The sequence below is a fragment of the Acipenser ruthenus genome, chromosome 32 (assembly GCF_902713425.1).
Source record: "Acipenser ruthenus chromosome 32, fAciRut3.2 maternal haplotype, whole genome shotgun sequence".
Classification (NCBI taxonomy): Eukaryota; Metazoa; Chordata; class Actinopteri; order Acipenseriformes; family Acipenseridae; genus Acipenser; species Acipenser ruthenus.
Genome location: NC_081220.1, coordinates 1,888,611 through 1,902,623, shown reverse-complemented (window position 1 = coordinate 1,902,623; position 14,013 = coordinate 1,888,611). Strand labels below are relative to the sequence as shown.

General features: G+C 36.9%; 1 long non-coding RNA gene and 2 other non-coding genes across 3 annotated transcripts; 2 read left to right on the top strand and 1 right to left on the bottom strand.

Annotated features, from left to right (window-relative positions):
• The first annotated feature begins 8,359 nt into the window (after positions 1-8,359).
• LOC131703193 (uncharacterized) lies at positions 8,360-9,315 on the top strand. The gene is made up of 3 exons (XR_009309715.1): positions 8,360-8,650; positions 8,922-9,003; positions 9,203-9,315. It is a non-coding gene; the product is annotated as an uncharacterized LOC131703193 (long non-coding RNA).
• Positions 9,316-9,878: 563 nt separating this feature from the next.
• trnae-uuc (transfer RNA glutamic acid (anticodon UUC)) lies at positions 9,879-9,950 on the top strand. The gene has a single exon. It is a non-coding gene; the product is annotated as a tRNA-Glu (tRNA).
• A 1,693-nt stretch (positions 9,951-11,643) lies between these two features.
• On the bottom strand, positions 11,644-11,848 carry LOC131703508 (small nucleolar RNA U3). The gene has a single exon (XR_009309950.1). It is a non-coding gene; the product is annotated as a small nucleolar RNA U3 (small nucleolar RNA).
• Positions 11,849-14,013: the final 2,165 nt, after the last annotated feature.

Here is a 14,013-nt window from a genome sequence, read left to right as displayed (position 1 = left end):
AGATTCATTAACCGATGATAATTTAATGCCGCCTAACAAAATCAATTTAATCATTATAGACGACTTGATGGAAGCAGCTAGCGAAAATGATGAAATACAGAAAGCTTTTACAAAATACGTTCATCATAGGAATTTATGTGTGCTGTATTTGGTTCAAAATTCGTTTTTTCAAGGAAAAATGAGTCGTACTATAAACTTGAATGCCAATTACATTATTCTGTTTAAAAACCCTCGAGATAAACTTCAAATCAACACACTAGCCCGACAGATGTACCCCGGTAACTCCAAGTTTTTCTTAGAAGCGTTTGAAGATGCGACAAAAAAACCCTATGGTTATCTTTTAATAGACTTAAAGGCACAAACCCCCGAAGCATACCGTCTAAGAACTGGTTTATTTACTCCTGATTGGCCAGTTGCATACATCATGAGAAATACCAAGACAAAACACTTATAAGCGGCAAGATATTGCTGTAAAACTTTTATTTATCTAGGCTCTGCAACAACGCAGCATGTCGGCTAGAATAAAACGTAACCTCCATCTCTTAAAGAGCATAGTTCATAGCTCTGCTCATCAGAGAAGAGCAATTTTACGAAACGCTTCAGACGATTTTATCAAATCTATTGTGGAAATTGCCTTAAATGCCTTAAAGGGTCACATCCCCTTAACTTCGAGTCAGTTAAACACTCTCAAAAAGCAGTGGCGTGTTATAAAGAACCTATGCAATAAGAACCATTCAATTAAAAAGAAGAAAAAAACTGTGAATCAGAGTGGTGGTTTTATTGGCGCTTTAATAAGGATTGCATTGCCTTTTTTATCAGGACTCTTAACGCCTCAAAGTTAATTTGTAAAAAATGACTCAGTCCCAGAAAATGTTTCTGATACCACAACATCAACTCGATAGACTTCGGCAGCCTGAGCCCCTACACCCTGAGCCTATTAAAAAAGCAGTTGAAAGCCGACTTGACTCTGAAATGAAAAGCATTCTACTTAGAAGCGACATCAGTGACCATGAGAAAGTTAAGCTATACACCAACTCCTTACAGAGATATCTAACCCTGCTTAAACAGAGTGAAAAAGAGTTTAATACCCTGACATTAATTACACCCCCCTCTGAGGACACGGCCCAACCGGCAGCAGAATCTGCATCTAAGATAGTGACGGCTGTTATGAGTAGCGTTCCCTCCAGATCTAAGAAAAATGCTAATTTTATTTTAAACGCTATGTCTCAGAATGCTTTGGTTACCTCATGGAACGATCAAGGGGAATTCATTCTTAGGGGCAAGAACATTAGAGGGTCGCATATGGTTGATTTAATCAGGGCTGCAACGGGGCATACCCATATCCCTGAACATAGGTTACCTGTAGGATGGGCCGAATTCATCAAAGGTTTGTCTGTAATAAATGTCCCCTATTCTACAGTACCTAATTCTCAAACACGACAACTCATAGAAGCTTATAAAAAACAACCCTTAGAGAGCCCTATGCATAAGAAGCAGAAAAAAAGGCAGCAGTTATGGGAAACTTATTAAGATGTTACTGTTTTTATTGAGTTTACATATCATTTTGTTGTATATTCATGCAAATGTTGTGTAAACATTGTCTGATACATTTTGTTGTATATTCATGCAAATGTTATATAAACAATGTCTGAAATATATGTATATATATATGTCTTTACAGCAATAAAAATATTTATTCAGCATCTACATTGTCATAAGTTTTTGAAGATTAACATTCATAACATTTTTTAAAATCATGATGAGTCTTGACACACTGCACGCATGAAAATATATTTATACAGTTCTGTTTTTTAGGGTTAGACATACAACGTATAAATTGGGACACCATCAGATCATTTTTGTTTAAATCAGAACTGTAGAGCGCCATAACTTCAGGGTAAGTAAGTCCTTTGGCTCGATGATGTACAAAGAAAACACAGTGATGGCCGCAGGTCGTGGTCATAAGACCTTGTAGAGGCTGATTATTGTACACTGTTTGTTTAGCGTTGTTGTCTAAAAAGTTTGAGATAGTCTTAGGAAAATAAATAAAATCTGGAGGGTTACCGTAAGAATCAAAAAACTCTCCCTGGCCCTCTTCTTTTAGATAAATCCCCAGCCAGTGTTCTCCCGGATAATTCTGGGGGTCAGTGTTGACAATGAGTATCGCTGGCAGTTTTTTTATTTTTCCTTTAGGTAGCTGATCACTAGCTAGAACCCCATAAAAATACTTTGCAGTCACTGGGTTGCTGGATAGCATCGCTGTAAGCTGAGTGGTATTCATTTTTAAAAGGATCAATGTTGTATCAAACTTTTCAGTAATCAAAGAGAACAGCTCTTTGGTGGGAAACCTCAATCACGTTCTCAAAAACAGCATAAACAATCATATTCACAGTCTCTGGCAGAGCATTGGCAAAACGCATTTCAAGACGCATATTACCATTTTTCACTAAGGAAAAATGATCTCCACATTCTTGATCAGGGGTCAAATCAAATGCATAGAGCGTATAGCCTCTAATAAAGTCAGACCTATCAATTATCAGCGGTTTGTCTTTGAGATGTCTACCCGTGGCTTGTATTAGACTGTAATATTCCCTGACGGGGTTGTGTCTTGCTGTATAGAGGGGTTGTAATGGTTTTGAGGGGACTTGTTCACCATCGACGTACATAGCTATAAAGTTCCCGGCAAAGTGTTTAAAGTTAAAAGGGTTTTTAGCGTAGGAACCACTAAAAGAGTCATTATCTGTTAAACCAATAACCACAAACTTTGGTAACTGCCCCAGAAACAAATTCTCCTGATTACAGACCCTGCTCCCTCTAGGAATACTAAAAACTTTCATAGACACTCTATCAATAGGATATCGAGCATTAGAGGTCATCAAGGCCTGAGCTTGGGCAATTCTGACCTCAGGGGACACTTTTACTTTTTTAATATAGAGAGAGGCTTCTAAAATTTTAAGTTTGAACTCTTCTGCAGCATCAGACATTAAACAAAAAGTGTCATTGGCCCTCACCATTTTAATTCTCAGGTCAATACCGTTTAGCATGAGTTTCTCTTGAAAAAATATATCCGCATGCAGTGGTCCTAAAAGTTCAAAGGTATGGCTCATTCTGGTAAAAGCATGCCGTTTAACTAGACCTTCATTAGCCCTTGCAGGATCAGTCTCATCCATGTGTCCTGGGGTATCTTTGTAAAACAAGCCGGCCGTGAACTGAGATTCTAGAGTGTCCTTACTAAAGTTTAGCATTGCTTCTATAATGCTACGGTAAGGATAAGTATTACTGCTTTGACTAATTAAACGATTTCCTAAAGTTACATCCACTTGTGAAAACATGGTAGCTACAGGGTAATTGATAATACCAACTATACTGCCTCCAACTAAATTGGCGCCATCAGCCCTAGTAATTTTGCATGAAAGTCTTAAAAGAGTATTATTCAAATCAAGATAATCTTCCCCATTTCCCGCTATGTAAAATTCGATGGGGGCCGTGTCAGACAAGGCAGACAGGGGGGGAATTTCCACATAAAGGTTTTTTTCAATACTTGTCTGGGTATAAGGTATAGTAAACAGATCCAATTCTGATTTCACACATTTTTGAGACATATGATGTACCAGCGTCATGATTTAAAAGATGTTTCTCTTTTTCGCTGTTCTGGGAGTCTTTGGTTTCTTACTCCTTCTCCGGTTACCGCTACTAAATGACCTCAATGTAGCTGGTTTAGCCTTTTTGTGTTGATGATAGCGAGATCCTGGGGGTTTGCTACGTTTTCTCTTGGATCCTCTGGACATCACCATCAATCCCTCCCCTGGCTGTCTCTTGTTATGGCTATGAGTGTTATGACTTGTTTGGACATTTGACACTACGTCACTAACAATATTTTTAGCTGCTGATTTAAAATGAGGTTTGACTATTTCAAAACCCCTTCTAAGTAACGGTAAAGCTTTTCTGAAAAGACTTCTAAAAATACCCCCTATATCCGCTCCGTACATTACCGGAGCTCCAGAAAATCCAGGCAATCCATTACCAGCTTGATTTTTGTAATAATTAATATAAGGATTGACATATCCATTAGGGCCCATTTTCAATTAGGTGTAAAAAAGAGGCTTTACAGGTCAGAAATGCAACTTCACTACAACCTTCCCAAAACGGAATGGCACTAACTTGTTTTGGTCCGTCTTAATTTGTATAGTTAACGTGTCAAAGTTGGTCTTGCTGAGGGGCATGTAATGAGGTCTGTCTTAAGTTACCGTGATTATATCGTTGTTTTTGCCTTTAATAGGGACACACCTTAGAAGAGGCACGTAACTATCTCCAATGGCTTGATGTGTAATGATATCAGTATAGACATACAGGGTATAAAATCCCGCTCTGATATCGGCTGGGTATAGGGTCCTCAAATGAGCACTATACACTTTAGCAGCAATAGGGCCCAATAGTTCAATAGTTTCACCCTTTATAGTCTCACGAAACCCCAACATTTGTCCGAGATGTTCTTTGGCATAAATCATATATGGTGTAGTACTTTTTATATAAATTCGTCTTTCTATAGGTTTATAGACTAATTTCAAATCATTTTTATATTGTTCATCGGAAGCTTTGTCACCTTTCTGATCTATTCCTTTTCCGAGTATGGCATCGTTCATAGCCGTTATTACATCCTGAAGGGTCTCATAATATCCTTTTGGTATAGTATAATCATGTTTTACCGCTTTTTATATATCATAAGTAATAAAAGTGCTGTCTTTAAGGCTTATATTATCCCAGGTATGGGGATATTGAATCTCTGCTAAGCAAACTTCCCATTTTCCCGGTAGATTCAGTGTTTTAACCAATTTGATTGTAAAATTGGATATAGCGTTTTTAGGGAATACATCCTGTGAAGCGTTACTAGGCAGAGTTACATAAAAAGAGTCTTGAGACATCTTGAATAATGTTTTAAGTGTAATTAAATACACTCCGTACTTGTTAACTCTTTAGATCCACCACCTGATGCCCCGCGACCCAACTGTTAAATTTTTCAGGCCACCCGGCCCATTTTATGAGATAAGACTTTTTGCCATTTTCCTTTTTCTCAGCAACTATCTTCTCTATCCTAAACAGCCTATCAGTCTTGACATTTATTTTCTGCAATTCTGGTTCATAAAAGGTGCCCATTATAGGCTCTCCATCATAATCACATAGTTTATACACCGGTGGAAATCTTGGTATACATTCTGTTATAGTAAAAATCTCTGATGTAAACGTCTGTTCATAGCCTTTTATAAAGGGAGCTCTTAACTTTGAAATTCTTACGCTGTCACCAACTGCAAACTTAAACTTTATATGTTTAGGGCTTTTCTTCTTAGAGTATAAAGTTTTAAACACTTTAAATGAATTATCTTCATTAACTTCTGAAGGTTTCATTTGAATACTACGGTGGAAGGAGTTGTTATAAGCCTGTACCATTTCTTGTAGTTTATCCATATACTTGTGAGTGTTAAAAGCTGTGAAATATTTCCACATTTTCGTTTTCAGAGTCCTGTTGTATCTCTCAACAATAGATGCTTTTAGTTCATTCCCCGTGGTAAAGTGTAGAATATTATGGTTTTTTAGCATGTGCTGAAATGCTTTGTTTAGAAATTCTGCCCCTTTATCAGTTTGTAGTTTTTTAGGTTTCCTACCAGCGCTGATGATCCTCTTGAACGCCTCTGTCACCGTCTTAGATGACTTCTTTTTCAAAGGCAATACCCATGCATATTTGGATAAGATATCTATACATGTTAACATGTACTTATAACCTCCATTTTCTTTTGACAAGCTAGACATATCCACTAAATCAGCTTGCCACTGTGTATCGATATTAGATACAAATACGGTGTTTCTTTTAAAGTTTATTTTAGAGGGTTTATGCCATGTATATGAGTCTTGCTCTGATAAAAAGTCAGTTAAAACCCTCTCAGAGACTTTAGGCCCCTCAGACCCCAGAGCTCTTTGAAGAGTCTGTAAACCCCCTAAACCTCCAGGATTTGAGGGATTGTAGTATATTTTTTTCATACGCTGATGTGTCATCTTTAACCAAAATAACACAACTGCGACAAATATGGCGTTCAAAAAGTTTTTATTCAAAGTTTATCATAACACCTCAGAGACATGTGTGAAGTTCAAAAGTTTTATTCACAGTTTATCAAGAAGATTAGGACATTTTAGAAGACATATAAAGTTTTTACACAAACATTCATGATTAGTCACTAAGTAATCCACGACATTTTGCACAACTATCGATATATCTTCATCTCTTAAAAACCTTGCCATGTTATAAAAACATACATCTGTCACATAAGCATACAAAACAATGATATGTGTACATTTGCATTCTTCTATTTCATCAAACATTTTAGGTAATATATTCATTAAAAATGCATTTAAGGGTTTACAGTGTTTTACATGTGTATTTACCAACTCTGACCATTCTAGACCATCAATATCTTTATGGATTAAATCAGTTACACTTTTTAAATTGTTGAAAATTTTTACATTTACAGGGATCAGGTTTTGAAAGAGTCTCTTGCAAGCCACTTTCTCAGCTATTAACTCAAACAGCAGCCCCTCCATGGTTTTCCTCAGTTTTGCTGGAGTCTGGACATTCCCCATTTTCAAAGTCACAGGCCCCGTAATATGCTAATGGAGCGCGAGGGTTTGTAAAACTGCGATGGTAGAAAGCTTTGGTTATTTTGTTAACAATGTCTCTGGTCTTGTCATCCAGGGTTTCTTGTAGATGAATCAGTTTACATCTAATGCTGTGTTCTGGTCTTAGCTCTGTTAAAATATCTTCCACCAGTTTCTGAAGTTTTGTCAAAGATGGATGAAAATTGAAACAAGCTAGAGCTTTAGCCACCAGAAGCTTCAGCCACGGGACGTGTATTTTTTCTAGTATTTCTTCAAAATGTTGATCAAAATAATTGGGGGCCACTTCAAAAAGGCAGCTTTGTCTCAGCTAGCTCGGGTGGTCAATTTCGCAACCACGGCAATTTTTCACCATATCACGGTCAATGATCACTTCCAATAGAGAAGCCACGAGACCCATAGAGATCTTTAATACTTTTTCAAAAGAGATGCCTAAGCCCCCGTCAACGTCGTCAGACTCTGCAGGGTTGAGGAGCGGGACATTTTCAAAGTCTTTTATAAGATGGGTCATTTCTTCACTGGTCCAATCCATCTCAAGATCGCAAGGTTCAAGAATGGCATTTTCAGAGAAGTATCTAAAGTTTGCAGAAGCCATGGTGTCAGACTCCTTCAATCATAAGGGCATGTGGGGGACCCCCTTTAGTATGCTCCCCAAGATTAGGTTTCGGCCTATGAGGGTTTTGACGCCTCAGGCACCGTGGGGATCCTTTGAGATGACCTATCAGAGATCCTTGAATGGGTGGTCCTTGAGGCGCCGCCCCTAGGGGCATTTTCAGAGTTACCCTAAAACATCCGCCCCTCTCTCTCATTGATGTTTGTTTTCAGTTCAGTCCACAGAGGAGGTTGTACAGTACACAGACGATCCTTGGGACGGATGCTTGAAGGCCCCTTGCTTGGACTCTCTCTTGAAACTTTTTTACAAGCCGTGGTTTCTTTTGCATCTGTGGAAGGGCTAATGTGCATTTTTTTAAAGGCTTTTATAAGTTCAGACATTTCTCGATCCTCAAGATCCACTTTCTCTGAGCAGCAACTAACAACGGTATGAGACATCTTGTGTAACACTCTAATAAACTGCCCAAATATATTCCTCCTTTTTATGAGGTCTGAAAAACATGCCCAGACTTGCCCCTTTAAAAAACAAAAACCCATCGTAGTCTCCATCTGTTCAACCTTTTGCTCAAACACCATACCACCTTGATTCTCTGAAACCCCCGGTAAGCTTAATACTTATTTTTTATTTATTAATGTTTTAAGAAAAACTGTTGTGGCCGAGTGGTTAAGGACTTAAGATCCTTTTGACTCAATTGTCAGCGTGGGTTCGAATCCTACCAACAGTAATTATTTTATTTTCATACTCTTTTACATTTATAAATATTTAATGTTTATAAGCACTTGTTAAATACAAAGGGTCTGTTTTATATATATATATATATATATATATATATATATATATATATATATATATATATATCAATACCAATATTCCATACTCCTATATAAAATCCCCGCCCCCACATTATATATTCATAAATTCATAAATCCACGCCCCCTCATTATATATTCATAAATTCATACCTATAAGGTCAAAAGGGTCATAAATTAGACTTTTGACATAAGCTATAGTAATATTACTACTAACGTGAACATGGGTACTCCATGCTTTTTAAAAAAATAATCTCTCTTTTTTCAACAATAAGTCCCTTTTGCCATTGTATAGTAGTGTTTATTTGTTTTCACCCAGTGAACCCCTTTTTGATTTCTTGTTGTTTTGTGTAGAAACCTTTTATTTGGCCATTGTGACTATTTTGTGTTTAGGCTATTTGTTTAATTGAAGTCTTTTGTTTAACTGCAACCTTGCTATTCTGTCACAAATGCTCTTTTTTCAGGTTCAGATGGAACCCTTGTTTAGAAGAAAGGCTGATGGCAGCTCAACCTGACTGATACAAAGTGATCCATAAGCTGGTATCGCCCCAGAAGGTTCAACCATGTAAGTTTGAATTTGAATCAATGCTTATAAAAATAATGATCTTCACATTATAACTACTTTATAGGTCTCCCTTTCAGTGCTAATTTCATTATCTAGTACAATACATTTTTATAACTGATGGTGTGATTTGAACTTGGGTGCTATATGATGAATGTTTTAGTATACACATATCAAATACTGGCATTATTATATTTGGAGGAAAACAGTCAGTTGATATAAATGATATGTGGTCCAGTTACCATACCAGGTACCTATTGCTGTTGTTTTTCAGCTCTGATGACTGGTGCTGAACTGAGCAACCAAGAACTCCTGAAAAATCATACCTTCTTATACTGGACCATGCAAATACACAGGTACAGTGAACTTGATAAAGTATTGTCAGTATTACCATTAAAAATATAGGAATAAAGCTTCTAAATCATTAGCGCAATTTTCTCTGAAATTCCACACAGGAGTTGGTAGCAGTGTTTGATTTTTATAATCTTTAAATAATTATAACATAGAGGGATTTCTTAATTACAAATACACAATTTATTTATTTATTTTTTGCAGGGGAACTAATTGGTGTGGAGTATTTGTACAATCAGTTCTCCATGACGACGGTGCCATGATTGAGAGGTTGGAGGCTGGCTCTGATCTGTCTATTGAATTGGAGGAAGAGGAGGGATTTGCTGACACCGGTGTGTTTCAGGATCTAACAGTTCCTACACTGGACAGAGAGAACCTTCCTGCAGCTGTTTCCTTCCAAGTGCTCGTATCAAGCTGCGATGTAGCCTATGAGAATCGCTGACACAATTCAAGGGGAATTAGTTCAAATGGTCTAGCGCTCGCTTAGCATGTGAAAAGTAGCGGGATCGATGCCTGCATTTTCCAAATAGTTTTAATGTATCTACATATTTAGTCCCAACGCATTATGGAGATAAATACAAAGTGTGACAGTTCTTTGTAACAGAGACGCCCGCCCTACATGTGTATTTAAAAGCACAGTCTGCTAATTTGTAATATTCCCCAGACTGTAAAACTGTAGTGCGCCCTCCATCGTATGTCTTCCGAGAAGCACAAAAGGAGATTTTTTTTATAGTTATTTAGTAATTGAAGAGTTTGTATTAATTTAGAATAAATATAAATGGCTTGAAGTTTGCTTTCATTTGTAGTTGGTAATGAAATATATCAATCATTGTACTGTATACTAGCTACTGTTGCATGTCCATGATTTTGTTTCTCAGCTTCCCATATGGTCTAGCGGTTAGGATTCCTGGTTTTCACCCAGGCGGCCCGGGTTCGACTCCCGGTATGGGAACGGCTTTGTTATTGTCATTTTGTTAAAGAACTGTGGTCATGTGTAATGTGTTTTCACTATGATAATAAAGCTGCAGTTACTTGAAATATGAACATATATATATATATATATATATATATATATATATATATATATATATATATATACAACATTTTTTTACAGATTTGATACTGTATAAATGCAGAACCAATCGTTCCAGATGGATGAGACCATTCATTTTTAAATACATGTAATTTGATTTTTGTATTGGTTTTATTTGTATTGAGGTAGGGAGGCTGCAGTTGTTTCTAAGCGACAATGAATCTGGTATAAAATTCTTAGGGTTCGTGTCATACGACTTTGTGTCATCAAAGCTGTTTCTGGTGACGTGCAGTGGATTATATTTGGAATCTTTTGTCGTTCAGTATTTTCTAACGACAAATTAATAGCTCAGTTGGTTAGAGTGAATGTTACTTTCACCATTTAGCCCAGCTGGCTCAGTCGGTAGAGCACGAGACTGTTTAATCTCAGGGTCGTGGTTCAAGCCCCACGCTGGGTATCCTTTTTAAATACAAATTGAAGATGTTTCTTCGAGGCAACGTAGCAATGTCTGATTATGTTCACATTGTATACAGTATTGCAACAAAATTACTTATTGGTCATTGTCATATAGCAATTGCTATTGTAAAATTCGTGCATCTTTTATAGCTATAACGATATTGAAATAAAGAATCTTACTTTTTTGGGCTTGACTTCAATCAGTTTCTTTTTTTTACAATGGTCTTAACATCATTCATGGAGCAACAGTTGGTATGTGCGTAATAAACCCAATCGGGCCTTGATACGAGAACCCTAGTGTGTGCTGAAATAAATAATGCGGTTTTCTACAATAACGAAAGTTGTGTGTCAGAATGGCCGAGCAGTCTAAGGCGCCAGACTCCAAGACTCTATTTTTCCAAAGAATTGTGTGTTCTGGTCTCTGAATAGAGGCGTGGGTTCAAATCCCACTTCTGACAGTTCAATTTTACTTAGTTTTAAAAAAGAATACATTTCTTTATTTTACTATAAAAGATTGTTTTAAGAAAATCAACAGCTGATACCAAACTGTTGTCAAAACTAAATACCAGTTTAAATCCGACTAAAATAGTGTTCCTAACACAGATTTCATTTTTGTTGTAAACAGACTACTTGTTAACGTCTCTGAAAAATGTTTTGTGTCCAAACATGTTAACTTGATTGTTTTAATATTCCAAATAACATATTACTATGAAAAACATCTCCGTCGGCCACTGGATCGTGGTCTCAGGCTGGGATGCGGACCATTGAGAACAGTATAAACGATCTATTACTAGACGTAGCTTACAGGAGAAATGCCCTCGTTTAACATGCTAGGATGATCGACTTCGGCATTCTCCAACTGCTGTTTACATTTTCTAACACGTTATGAGGATGAATACAAAGTTTGCCCCTTTCCTTGTAAGTGGAGGTAAGCACAAGTTATTTTCAGATGTAATGTCTTTATTTAAGCTCATCTAGTCCTGCGCAGTGCAAATCACATTACTATATTTTTATATTAGTCAAGGCCTATTTAAAGTGTTCTTAAATTGTTTTAGCATTAGCAATGATCAATTTGAAATTTGCTTATTGATTTAAACAACTGAACAATTGTAGGCTTGATGGTTTCTTTTTTCTGCGTTTCTCCCAGTATGAGATACGCACTCAAAATGTGTCCCCTTCCTTCAACAACCCCCGATTGAAGATTGGAGTGTAATCACTAGCAGCGAGCAGGTGCCCGAAAACAACACTCATTGTCAGCTCGGTGCTGAGAAGAAAACACTCCCACTCCTCCTGGTGGATACCGAGACCAATCCCTTCAAAACATGTTTCACTCTAGAAATGATCCTTGCAAATATAGTCTTAACTTTTACTGGCAGACCGTCGCCCCCGACTGGCAAGCTCTACTTCATATGATACAATGACTGGGCAACAACGAGGTGTTCCATTAACAATACAAACTAACTTGAGACAGCCAAGTCGTTAAAGCAGACCTTAAGTTTGTCGTGTGATACAAAAGCAAGTTTTGGCATTTTTGCATTGCCTGCCTCGTCAAACAAGCTCGAGCCACAGCACACAGCGCTGCTGCATCGGGACACAGAGGTGGATTTTAAAGCGACTGAATCAATGAGCTGAGACTACTTTTTGAAGAAATTGAAAACATACCTCTCGTCGAAATATTTGCTAGTTAGTTAATTAATTAATTAATTAATTAATTAATTAATTAATTAATTTTTTTTGAATTTGCAATTGGCAGACTACATTGCCAGACAATCTGAATTGCTCATATTAAGCTGCGATGTAGCCTATGAGAATCGCTGGCATAATTCAAGGGGAATTAGCTCAAATGGTAGAGCGCTCGCTTAGCATGCGAGAAGTAGCGGGATCGATGCCCGCATTCTCCAAATAGTTTTAATGTATCTGCGTATTTAGTCCCAACGCATTATGGAGATAAATACAAAGTGTAACAATTCTTTGTAACAGAGACGCCCGCCCTACATGTGTATTTTAAAGAACAGTCTCCTAATTTGTAATATTCCCCAGCCTGAAAAACTGCAGTGCGCCCTCCATCGTGTCTTCCGAGAAACACAAAGGGAGATTTTTTAAATATTTTTTAGCAACGGAAGAGTTTATGTTATTTGTGAATAAATATAAATGGCTTGAAGTTTGCTTGCATTGGTTTGCATACATGTGATTACTTTCCTGCCCAGTGTTGCTTTCTTCTTAGATGTGGTCTCAGTTTTGACTGCTCAGGTTGGTCTCTGTGGCGCAATCGGTTAGCGTGGTCGGCTGTTAACCGAAAGGTTGGTGGTTCAAGCTCCCCCAGGGACGATGTTTTTTGCATTTTTTAATCACATTAGAAAATGGCACTCTGATACGCTGTTATTTCATCCAATTACACTGAAGAAAAAAAAATGTGCTCTGTTTTTTAGTTCAAAATAACACAAAACAAAAATCATCTTCTTGTTTGCCGAAATCCGGGATCGAACCAGGGACCTTTAAATCTTCAGTCTAACGCTCTCCCAACTGAGCTATTTCGGCTTGACAAGCCTGCATTTTCGAGATAACATTCTTTTTTAGAACAGTTGTAATATAATTAAGTACATTTCTAAATCCGCTAGTAACATATATAATCTCAAAGCGCTATAATTTATTTCAGCTCTTATGAAAGACAAGTATCCTTGAGCATTATATCATCCTTGATTGCGAAATGTAATATTAATTAATTGCCTACAGTCAATATTTTAGAACAACTACTTTGCTAACAGAAGAAAAACAAGCTAGCAGAGGATGGTTTCGATCCATCGACCTCTGGGTTATGGGCCCAGCACGCTTCCGCTGCGCCACTCTGCTACAGCTGCCTCATGACTGAATTACCAAGCAGCAGAAAAAAAAACAAAAAAAAAAAACAAATTGTTTTAACCAAACACACGGCAGTGGCCGGGCCGAACCATGGAAACCTCAAATATCAGTGAATTGATACAGAGACAAGCCGTGGCACCAGCAAGGGGTTAAAATGAAATTAATAAATAAATTACGACCTGAAACAAAAATACATGTGGGTATTTTAATCAAAAATCCACGCATCCATAATTCTGATTATTTATCTAAATAATCTCACAGCTAATTATTTACAATGATCATTTTCTATATTTCTCATAGTGCTAATGTGGTGTATAGTTTAACATATTAATGGATTTTAGAAATCATCTATGCTAGTCTGCTTCTCAAACAGTTTTAAATATAATTTAGATTTAAATGGCAGGTAGTATATAAATCAATTTCTAAAACAGGTCTCATTTTGTAATTTAAATAGGCCTACATATATTTTTTGTTTCATGTCGTTATTAATGTATTTACTTATTTATTTGGTTAAACTTTAATCCAGCCTTACATTTTAACTTCTTGAAGTTACCACAGCGTGTCTATGTATGAATTACTGTCGAGTAATATTTGTGATTTGATTACTCTAGTAGATGAACTGATAATGTATGGATGTTATTTTGTGAAAACAATACAATATTTAAAA